At 41.3% G+C, this 12,543-nt stretch overlaps 1 protein-coding gene across 1 annotated transcript in view; it reads left to right on the forward strand.

The window, feature by feature from the left end:
• The first annotated feature begins 3,839 nt into the window (after positions 1-3,839).
• The window catches only part of lingo3a (leucine rich repeat and Ig domain containing 3a), a 32,774-nt gene continuing 24,070 nt past the window's right edge, over positions 3,840-12,543 (forward strand). The window contains exon 1 of the mRNA XM_085399170.1: positions 3,840-4,340. The gene's annotated coding sequence lies outside the window, so the exon portion shown is untranslated. The remainder of the gene's footprint in view (positions 4,341-12,543) is intronic.

Raw genomic sequence — 12,543 nt, forward strand, 5'->3', positions numbered from 1 at the left:
TCATGTTTTATGTATAACATATTTATCAACACTCGCCCCCTCAATACTTTTGTACTGCAAAAACTGTTAAAAATATTCTGCCAGAAAAGCCCTTGATACCCATAGAGCAGACTTAATTTTACCAGGTATGGTGATCGTTGCTCTGCTGCGATTATGGCGAAGCTTTCAGAGGTCACCGTACTACAGGCTACTGCAGTTCAGAAGTTTGAATTTAAAAATGCAACAAGCAGTATTATATATACATCCAGTATTTGTGTGGAGAGCGTCAGCATGCATAGTCCACACATGCAGAGAGAAATCAGCACAGGAAAGCCCCATCGTGTGCGTCTAAGACAGCAAAGCAGACTGCAGATGGGATGAAACGTAGCACAGCTGCCATTTTCACCTGGATATGACACTCCATGACTGCCTCAGGCTTAGATTTATTCCCTGCTAAAACGCAGCAGTGAAATGTAAAAGATGTGTGAGGATGCCCGAAGGAAGACTGCAAGACTTCCAGCTCTTGTTGGCATTTGAGCCCATTTAGGAATTCTAGCATTTGAGTTAGGGATGAGTATAATGGGATAGCTGCAGTCCAGCCTGAAAACTGTAGATGTACAGCCTCTCTTAGTTCAGATCCACAACATATGGTAATGTTATATTGTTATGAATTCCCCGTGATGCATTCTGTTTTGCACATCAGGAGACTGCATGGAGATCACGGTCCACTTAACATCAACGGATCCTCTGTGGAGGTCGTCAAGAGCACCAACTTGGTGTTCACCTGGCGGACAGCCTCTCCCGGTCCCTCAATACCAGCTCCATAACTAAGAAGGCCCAACAGCGTCTCTACTTCCTGCAGAAGCCAAGAAAAAACCATCTCCCAACACCCATTCTCACCACAGAGGGACTATCAAGAGCTTCCTGAGCAGCTGCATCGCTGCCTGGTATGGTAACTGCACCATATCAGATCGCAATACCCTACAACGGATAGTGAGAACAGCTCAGAAGATCATTGGAGCCTCTCTTCCCTCCATCACAGACACTTATCTCTTAAAAAAGAACAAAAATACTTTTGAATTAATATCAGTAGAATAAAGTAGAATAAAGGACAAAAACAACTATCTGGAGTGCTGGCCATCTTCATCTTTGGGGTACCTTCTGGTGCAAGTAAAAAAAAAGATTTTCTTTGTCATTTCTTTTCAGAGATGACAAACATCATCTAAGATTTAAAGAGCACGAGCTTCATTCTGCACTCAGCATGGACTGAAAATTCAAGCTTTGTTGTAGTTTCAGCCACCTGGCACACCATCCCTCTCCCCTCAGTCTCACTGTAGAACAACAGTGTAGCAGCTGTTGCTCAGTTAGGCTGGGCTGGTGGTTGGCTAGAGTTTATGATTTAATGTGCTGCTCATTTGTTTTCTCCTGGAACAAGATACTAAACCCCAAATTGCTTCCCTTTGTTCCTACATGGAGACCTCTGCTCACTGATGGTTGTCATTTTGGGAATACAGGAAGCTGAACTGGAACAGGATAGTTGAGGACCAACATGGATTTAACACTTATTTACCAGGACTATTTATAAACTGTAAGAGAGCCAGAGAGTTAGTTCCCCATTTTCAGAAACTCAGGATCTAATTGAACAAACAGACATAATTTTAAATATAGGAATTATTTGTTATTCTTGAATTCAGTTAGTGACTGAAGTCTAGATCCCATGGACACCAAATACTGTTTCCTCCCTTATCTGCACTGCCAGGCCTTTACAGCAGCTACCTTAGTTACTGCTTGATTGCGTGTCTTTCTTCTGTATTTTATATTTAATAACTGAAAAGCTGCTCTCTCAGCTCCACGTTAGGTTGGGGATTGAAGAACATCACTTTTCTTCACCTTGAGAAACTCTTGGGTTGCATTTGCTTTATGCTTAGGTTCTTTATTTTCTGCACTGTGTCAGATAGTTTTGCAGCGTTTGGTTGAATCTGAGCAGAGAGTACAGCATGGTACACTTCACATTTCATCTTACTACTATTATCACATCATCACTCCATTAAATGGCTGCCTTCTGATGTACCTGGGGTTCTGTTAGATCTCAGAAAAACTGCTTTTATTACTAGACATCTTGGACATGGAATAATTTACAGAAAGACCGAAATTTAAACATGCCTTTAGAAGTATAATGAGGAATGCAGTGAAAGATTTGTGGATGTTTCTTTTATAAAATCACTTAATGATTTAACATTTTATGTTATGGGTATATTTATATTGTGTTTTAAGCTGTGGTTTTAATTTTATGTTGCATTTGTAGCATTTTTAGATGCTTTAGGTTGTATGGCTGCAACCTCAGTCAGGGCTATCTTGTAAAAGATAATGTGATCTCAGTGGGACTTCCTGGCAAAATAAAGGTAATAATAATAATAAACAGTAGTGGCTATACATCCTTATAGTATAATATTGGCTCCAGCAATGATATGTTATTGCTTTTCATGTTTCTCTCCTTGCCCAGACTTTTCCCATCACTCTAGTACAAGATTTTTATGTATTTTCAGAAACCTGCAGGCTCTTTTAGATGTCTCCTGGTAAATGTGTAATGGGACCTCCGTGAGTGTAGCTAGTGGTTTGCATTTCATTGTTCTCTGTATTTGAAAAACACCTTTGTAGAACTTTTAGTAAATTATAGAGCTTGACAATGATACACTTGTCTCCTCAGCAGTGATCTTATCTTGGTCAGATAATTGTCAACTATGGAAAAAATTCTGTCTTCATCCACTTTACCTCCTTTGGTTTTTGAGTCTTTTGGTGTTGCTCAGCTCGCCATTCCTTCTTTTACGAATGAACTAAATTATTGATTTGGCCCTCCTAAAGCCTTTTCTATCTCTGATAGCTTCTTGTTCTCGTCAAATTCAGAAATTACAACGAAAAACTGTAAAATACAAACTCGACACTTTAACTTCAGATTTGATTTCTGCTTCATTTGTCATGAAATAAAAAGTGAATGGGCTTCATCTGGCCATGAAACTGCAATCAATGGTCCAATAAATAATGTGCCTCAAAAATGGGAGCCTGTGTATAAAAACTACTGTAATTTTCAAACATTTAATGCACAGTTGTTGTAATAATTAAAGATGAAAACCTGCACTTCAATCACTTCGTGTCTATTTGATTTAAAATCGATTGCAGTGGTGTACAGGGCCAAAACTATGAAAACCGTGTCAAACAAATATAGAACTAGCTGTAGATGCAAGGACGGCCTCGTACAAAAACCACTTGTCTTTGCAGATCTCTACAACTCTGCAGGGTTTTACTGTCCTTCGGCTCATTGTTTTGGCTTTATGGTCAGAAATATTTTCTGCTTTCATTCATTCTCACTGCTAGTTTCAAGTAGCAGCTCTAGCAACTGTTTACAAGTAGGCTTTGGTAAATCCACTGCAGAACACCTGCTTACTGTTTAATGAGAGACCCCTGGCGAGCTGGTGGAGGACAAAAACGGAGCTAAAGGTAGAATTTTTATAGATATTTCTATTAGCTGGGCGGAAATAGCCTACCTTAAATTGGATGTTGTTTACTACATCATAAGAAGTTTAGGGTATTGCCGAGGAAAGCGAGACTATAGTTTAAATACATGAAAATTAAATAAATAAATAAAAATCTTAACCAAACACAAACTGAATAAATCAAAGAGTAAAATATTGTAGTAGAAACGAATAATTTTGAAATGTGCTGAAATGTATTTCATCATTCATACATTTCAATTCAGCTGAGGTGGGCTGAATTTCTAAGCAGGTGACTCTTTTCCGTTTTTATACACGGAACGTGAATGCAGCGCAAAACTGCCCGAGTACGAGAGCGAAAGAGAGAGCAGATGAGCCCCAATGATCAGAAGCCGGGTCTTCTTTCAAACACACACACTCATACACACACTTCGCTCTACATCCCTCACACACAAATGCCAGCACACTCACACAAACGCGATCCAGTAACCACAGCTCCATCAGTCCAACCCGCTCGCTAGTGGCTGCCTTCGCCGACACGCAGAGCTGTGGCAGGAGCTCCTGCTGGCTCTGTAGCACAAAGCAGAGGTGAAGGGGAATCCGGGGACTCAATTTGGGAGGCAAGAGATAATTCCGCGACATTGCTGGGAGGAGCAGAGAACGGTGAGGGAAGGTGAGTGAATGCACTTCGGTCCAGCTGCTGCTGCTGCTGCTGCGGGAAGAGGAGGAGGAAGAAGAAGCCCAGCATCTGGAGAAGCTGGAGGACCAGCACGGTAACATCATCCTGCACAGACTCGGAGGAGACGGCCAGCGGAGACCAGGGTACCTCCAGGCTCAGATGTGGAGGGAGAGCCGGTCAACTTGTACTCCTGGGTGAGTCAAGTGCCATCTTTTCTTGCAATCAAACAAACACTTTTCCACACTCCTCTGTGATCCATTAATGTGCCACGAAACGAGACCGTGCACATGGCGTTTATCATTTGTGTCCCTCTTCTTTTCTGCATGTGTCTTTCACTCGTTCTTCCACTTTGCTATATTCAACTCGCACCTTAACAGACAACCTGATGAGCCCAAGGCTGCACCTGTAATCATCCACACATCCCATCCCCTCAGACACTTCTCACTCTGTTATGGTGCATTCCCGGCTGATTGATTTGCTCTCTAACTCAGTTGGACATCAGGTCTCATTATCTCGTGCTTTTCTATTGTCAACCTCGGGATGGTGTGCTAGTGCAACCATGCAAGCAGAGCCACTGTGTGTGTGTCATTGGTTACCATTTGTCAATTAGGTTTTGATGATCTAAACGAAGGAAGGGGGGAGGCAGCCTTTGATCGATCCCTGCAGTTGTCTCGGTGTGAGAAGCTCGGTGCCTGTCCTCCGCCTGGCATGTCTTAAACCCTCTGTCGGTGTTTGCTCAGCCCTCTCCCAGCTCTGTTTTTACTGCGCCTCTGCTCTGTTCTTAGTGCAGTCTCTGGAAGACGGATGATTATTTTAGGAAAATTCTGAATATAGTTTTGCTTTAATCTCTTTCCTCCTCTGGTCCAGCAGTGCTTGCATACATACTGTAACTGGCTGCTTTGTTGCTGAAATTGCACATTTGATGTGTTTCTGTTTTTAAGATAGTACAGGAGGGAATTGTAATTCCTGTGAGTTTGATCATCTGAGTATTTTGGGGGTGACTTGTTGACAGAGGAGGATAATGAGATGCAACAAAGGTCCCTGAAAGTACTCGAGTCCAAGCCTTTCGGACTACCCTGTTTTTATACCGTGACATTCACATCTCTACATTGATTCAGTCAGTCTGAGACTGGCCCTTTCAATGATTTTTAACTGTAGTGTCACTGCATGCTTGCCCCAGTTAATCGGTCACCGTTAAACCAATAAGAGGCGGGTAGAGAGCCGCAGAGTCGGTAATTTCACCAACATTCAAATGAAAATCATTTAAAACACCATGTTCCCTCTTTTCATGCGCTGTGACTGAAGAATTATGTTTGGTGTCCTGCAGTGGGGTGCCTTAGCTTTTGTTCAGTCACTGGCTGCTTTCGACCTGTTGAAGTGTCCTTGGACACTGGGTTCATGTTCGTCACTGGGTTCATGTTCGTCACTGGGTTCATACAGTAAGGGTCACATTGCAAATGCTTAATCTGCTTAAGGTACTGTAGGTGCAGTTCCTTTAACATCTTACATTCTTATTAATCCCAGGATTATTACTGGATTTATGCTGTGCATTTCGTGCCTCCATGTATCATCTTATAGATCTCTGCTGAGAGCAGTTACTTTAAAAAAACAAAATCAAGAAAAAACAGCAACTAAAGTGAAGGCAATTATGAAACAGCTCTTAATGGTACCCGAGGTGCCACTTAGCCTCCTTATTTGACAGATTTATGTGTCAGTAATGAAATGTCTGCAAAGTTCCTCAGAGTGCGTTATTAAAACAGGCCTGTTAGCCTTGTCCTTTACTACGCCTACACTTACCTTCTCATTTTGAACCTTTCTGTTGCACATAAAGCTGTCATCCAAGCTCAACAGTCACATTGGCTCAGCTTAACAGTGCCTCATTGTTTTCAACTCCACAGTATTTATGAGGGCAATAAAACAGAGATGCATCCACTGTCAGCAAGATGAGGGCATCGCTGCTCTTACAGGGAGGAGAGTGCAGAGGGAGGAAAAGGGAGGAGGAGGCATGCGATGCGGGACTGAAAGGAGAGAGTGCTCCTGCGAGTGGCTGTCCGATACCTGCAGGCAGGCTGGTGTGTCATCTGTCTGCGTTAAGATGTCCAGCTGGAATGATCGTCGGCCTGCGTCCGCTGGCCGGCCTCCCACAGACTACTGTAATGCCATTACAGACATTCAGACGGGGCTGTAACCTTAATGCAGAGCTTAGAGAGCACGTGGGCGTTACAAGTCTTTTTTAAAAATGAGATTTCTTCATTTCGCATTTGTTGTGACATTAGTGCCTGGTTGACCTCGTTACCTTAGAGCAGTAGTCCTATTTTGCCAGATGGACCACAACAGCCCTGTCAGATCAGTCCAATCGCATCCTCGAACTGAGTGCAGTTGGGATAAAATCTGACCAAAAAGATGGATTTTATTCACCTTCTAGTTGAAGGGAATTTTATCAATTTATCTGTTACTATTAGCTAATTCTGTACTCTGTCAGATGGCTAATCCTTTATTTAACATGTTAAACCAAATATTCCAGCTGCCTATCGCCACTTTTAGCTATTTTAAATAATATTTATAGTAGGGATCTAATGATGTAGCTCGGAGATTAGACCTGCTAGTGCTCACAGAGTACTGGCTAGAATTTAATGAAACTTACACGCAATGATCAAGGTCAAGGTCATTCTGCTTGTCACAAAAAACACTCCTCTTAGAGTAATGCTCAGCTTGTAGTTTCCTGTGTGTGACTGTTTGCAATCCTCCTTGACTTTTTAATAGATTTAAATTTTCATTAGTTTATAAAATACCTCCAACCAATGACTGCGAAGCCTATTACTTTCTTTCTGTACCTCACACATTATAATGACCTGTGAATTGTGATGATAATGAGTCGGACGAGCTACTACATCAGTGACGTTCTGGATTAATCATTTATTCATTACTTATAGAGGGTAAGATTTCCTTTATTCATCCCTGTAGGGAAGCTAGTTCTCCTCTTGTAACCCATCCTTATATTAGTAGTAGTTGCCAGCCACCGTGCCTTGTTCGAGAGCACATGACAGGAGAAAAAGTCCTGTATGTTTTTTTGATGCTGGGGGAAACTGGAGCTCCTGGAGCTATGCATTATACTATTTCACTGTTTATATATTACATTCAACTAACTATTTTAAGATTGCTCGAGCAGCTTGACAGTCTTTACGTAACCGTGGTTGCTGCAGAAACACCTGTGTCCCCTGGATGGCAATTACTGATCTCAATATATCACCTTATGAATGTGAACTGATCTTCAAATGGCATCTAGAATAATTTAGTGAAATTAGACTCTTGCATGTGTGTGAGTGTGTGTGTGTGTACCTTTTTCCAGGGCTTAATCAAGGCCAAATGTGAGCGTTTTTATTCAAAATTATGCTCCCTGACCTGCGGAAAATAGGCTGAAGCTTTAGACGAATTAGTACGGCAGTGCAGTCATGAAGTGCCACACGCTGCAGTTTGTCATTGCAGGGCTGCTTATTTATGTGACTCTAATGGAGCCGCTAGTAACTACAGAGGCTTTCGTTAGATTTTTTTAAAAGCCATAGAATCAAAGCCAAAGAAATAAATCAACCCAGAACAATACAGATGCAATTTCTGTCACGGCCCACTCAGAAAATATATCTACCTTCAGTTTAAAACTACATTAGCTAATGTATTTTCTTTTTATTGCACAGCCTATTTATAATACCTCAACTTCTTGTATCATCTGTGTACTTTTGAAATTTTGCTCGTTTAAGCTGATGATGATTTTTCTAGAGTGACTTTGGAGGACACAGGCGAGATCCAGAGAGGAAGCGATGGCAGGAGAGAAGTGGTTTTTGCACTCTGGATGCTGCATATTTTATGTTTTCCGCGGCCTCTGGATGAAAGAATGTGTGATGAGACGGTCTTAGTAGTTACGTAAATAATAAGAGGAATCAAATGAGTCTCACGAGTGTCTGATTTTACACAGTTAAGAGGAGTTCAGAGATCACACTTTGTCTCATGCTTCTTGCATGAAGTCAGTTTGTTTGCCCAGCGCTCCTTAGGATGAGAACGTTTGTGACGATGAATGCTTGACACCAGGCCAGCTGGATCTAAAAATGACATCATCTATAAAACAACACAGAACAGAGAGATCAACTATTTAAACCTCTAATGTGTCTGAGCTGATACTGAACGTGTGTGTCAGAGAGCAAAGAGTCTCCATCACTGAGCTGTGCTAGGGCTTGAAGAGGAGGGTTTCTGGGGAGCTTATATACTTGTCAGACTCTCCGCCTCATTTCATTTTATGTATTTCTGCTGCTGCTGGCAGCTTAAAGTGGTGCGACCGGACGGCTATAAAACAAAATTTCTCAATATGGATCGACAATCATGGCTGAGATTGCTGGAGAAAATGGAGTTCAGGGCTCCTGCTCGGTGTCTCATCAGAGATGTTATCCTTAATAGCGTAAGAAATTATTTAAACAGGACTCTGAGGACTGCATATGGCAGTTCCTCAAAAAGAATGTCCTTAAATCAAGAATAATCCATCTGTCCAGTCAAAAATAATACATGATATATCATTAGCATAGCATTAGCAGTCTTGAATAAAGTAATAAGTGACACAGATAACTGTTTATTCAAGTTTTAAATTAGGTTTTAAATTGTATGCCAACTTCGTTCTGCTATTAAAAACGTAAAACATGGGCTCACTGTTGTGCCATCTTTGGGCAGTCTGGTATGAAAACTGTCCTTTTACATCTGAGATATAGATTCTGCATTTGACATCACTTGTTATAAGTTATCAGATGAAATGCTTGCAAAAGGAAACAACTAACCAGAGTAAATGTAAATGTATACTGTAATATTGGTTACCTGTCCTTTCTAACTGCTCAACCACCACCATAACACTTTATTCTCAGTCATAGCACTGAGAATAAAGTCACAGGAGTGATCAGCCTACCAAAATTCTCTCAGGAGGTCACAGAAGAACCAGAACAACATCTAAAGACCTGCAGGCATTGTCTGGCTCTGTTAAGGTCAGATGTCATGACTCAACCATAAAAAAGAGACTTGGCAAAAATGGCATGCAAGGAGAACACCACATCTGCCAACAAACATCTGGATGACCTCAGAGACTCCTGGGAAAATCTTCTGACTGATGAGACAGAAGCTGAACTTTCTGTAAGGTTTGAGTCCCGTTACATCTGCATCAGACTAACAGCGTTTCATAAAGAGAACATCCCAGCAGCAGTCGGTGGTAGTGATGGTGTGATGGTCTGGGCTGCTCGGTTTCTTCAGGACGACTCGCTGTAACTGAGGGAACCATGAATTCTGCTCCATACCAGAAAACCCTGAAGGAGGATTTCCGCTCATTACTTCATGTCCTGAAGCTCAAGGGCACTCAACAGTGACAAGTCCACCTCTGAATGGCTCAAACAACAAATGAATGTTTTGGAGAATCCAAGTCAAAGTCTGGACTTAAATCAGACTGTGCTGCTTCTGCGTGACCTTAAAGACGTTCATGTTGGAAAACCCTCCAATGTGTCTGAAGGTATCACAAACATTGCTGTTCTTGCCGCTAAGGGTGGAATAGCCAGTTATCAGGTTCAGGGGGTAATTACTTTGTACACAGTGCAACGGTAGGCTTGGATAGATTATTCCATAATAAATACATCTTTTTGAATTTTCATTATTTATTTACCTGTGTTATCGTTATGTAATATTAAAATTTGATGATAACCTGAAGAATGCCAGTGTGACAAGTAGGCAAAAAAGTAAGAAATCAAGAAGGGGGCAAACACTTTTTGCAGCACCTTAATTCAGTAGCATGGAAACACTCATCTCTGAAGGGCACCCGGTTGTTTTCATCTCACTGCAGAATCCTAAAGCATTATTTGTCTCCTTTGTTCAGGACGTGTTGAGAAACGTTTTGATTCTTCAAATGAAAAAGTACCCAGACTGTAAGAGATGTTAACTCTCTGAATACAGCTTGTTTTAAAAGCTGCCTTTTATCTATTTTACCTGTAACTCTCACATCATAAATTCACATTTAGCCCAAAGTAGAGTTCATGTTTTCAAAAGGATTTCAGAGTGTTTTTCTAAACACATCAATGGAAAATAACTTGCAGATAAAAATGTAAATTTACCTTTTCTACTTTGTATAAAGCGACTGATAGATTCCAGAAATATTATTACTTCACGCTTCGAGGGGCATCAGTCTTTCCAGCTCTGTCATTAAACTGCATTTGCAGCAGCTGAGCCAGGCGGTCGCGGCTTACTGTATCTGGGACCACTGCGTCAAGCCAGCTGTGTCCTATGGGCTGACTCAAGTTACACATATCTTTCATACCACAGACCCCGCACATGAGATCGCTTCATAATCAGCTCTCTTAAATTATGTAACTACGAGCACGATTAGATTAACGCATGAGTGTTTGCAGTCGCGACGTTTTCCCATTTTTCTTGCCCTCACATGCATTAAAACACATCACGATTAAACTGCAATACCTAATTAAACTTCCGCAGCTTTATCTTCAAGCACACCTGCACACCCTCATCCAGTCAACATCATCCACTAATTAATATTTAAATGCTTAATCAAATGTACCTTTTTTCCCCCCTTTATAGTGTTCCCTCAGTCCAGATACGGTTGATGACTTTGGCTTAATGAGACCTTCATGTGTAGTGGTCAGAGTAGAGTATCAAGGAAGGGATTAATTAATCAGTCTTCAAATAGGTCCTGATGTTCACAATAGTTAAGAGTGTGTTCGATCCAGCTGATCTCTGAAAACACTCAGTTAAGTGTTTGTGCGGTGATGCTTATCTTTATATATTTAAATAGTGGCAATGCACATTAATTAACACGAGTGCTTTGGTACATCATGAAAGATTTGGCCAGAAATGCTTATTTTCATCTACAGTCACATGGCACATAAACATCCATGCATCTGTATTCAGTTCAGTTGCATCTATATAGCACCAAATCACAACAACAGTCATCTCGAGGCGCTTTATATTGTAAGGTAAAGACCCAGCAATAATAATGTTAATGTTAATAATAACGTTCATCCATCCATCCATCCATTCGCTTCCGCTTATCCTTCCCAGGGTCGTGGGGGGCACTGGAGCCTATCCCAGCTGTCATAGGGCGAGAGGCGGGGAACACCTGTACAGGTCGCGAGTCTGTCGCATAACGTTCATACATGTTTATTCAATTCAGGGCTGCTAAATTGGATATATTAATATATCCCAGCCGGCAGTGAGGGAGCTATGAAGAAAGTAGCAAAGAGCTAAATCGAGAAATATAAAAACAAATAAGATACAAAAGCTGAGATGATCAGGAATGGTAAAACTGTGGCATAACCATACGACAGTTAACAATACATTGAAAGAAGGACATAAGCACAATTACTAAAGCAAAGACAAATTATCATCGAGTCACACGGATGTTGGCTTTTGGATAGTATTTCAAGACAGAGTGTACTTTCTGTAAGCAGTATTTACAATTCTCTGTAGAAAATGATAAATGGTTCTTTTCTTCTCGAGCACTCAAAGCTCTTTATACAACACGGCTCATTCACAGGAGCACTTTCTTTCTACGTCCAAGTGATTTCTGTCTAACAGTCACACTCCGATAAGCAACTCTGGGTTCAGCATGTTCCCCAAGGATACTTTGGCGTGCAGACTGGAGCGTCCAGGGATCGAACCACCAACCTCCTAATTAGTAGATGACCTGCACTACCGCCTCTCCCGAGCCACAGCCACCTGCTTAAATACTTAGTAGATGTGTTTAATTTTGCTCAAACACTTGGATATCTGCACGTTTGGCAGTGTTTTCCCAGTTTAATGTATTATATTTTGTTGAAATTGTAAAATGATGATGCTCATTCTTATGTAACGAGCCTTTTTGCAGATTTTGATGGGGTCCGACGTTGTTGTTTCCAGCTGGTGAGCCCATAGTGCATGTCGTAGCGTAAAATTGTTCCAGATGTGTATAAAGTTTGCCAAGCTGAACTGGATTCAGTTGACATCTTGTGTTTTTCACAGGAGCTATGAATCTGTTATTATGTCTAAGTGATTGCATCACTGCAATAGATGGCTTTCTCTCTGCTACTTCAACATCTTGGCCCGGATCAGCTAATTTTGCATTTATATCAAGATCAGTCGAGCAGAATATGAATACTCCGGCGCATCGCTTCCATGTCTACTTTCATCCGTGGAGCTTTTTTAGGTATTGTCTGTTTCTCTTACTCATCCTCATTAAATAATTGTTCTTTGAACCTACTAAAGCTATTTTAAATATCTGACTGAACCGTCTGTATAAATGAAGACTAAACACTCACGCCTCTTTGCATCTTCAGCTCACTCCACGACCTCCAACTCCCCTCTCTGTCTGCTCCGCGGATCACGCTGACA

The sequence above is a fragment of the Rhamphochromis longiceps genome, linkage group LG23, assembly GCF_057381845.1.
Source record: "Rhamphochromis longiceps isolate RC_006_pf linkage group LG23, R_longiceps_female_GT1.1, whole genome shotgun sequence".
Classification (NCBI taxonomy): domain Eukaryota; kingdom Metazoa; phylum Chordata; class Actinopteri; order Cichliformes; family Cichlidae; genus Rhamphochromis; species Rhamphochromis longiceps.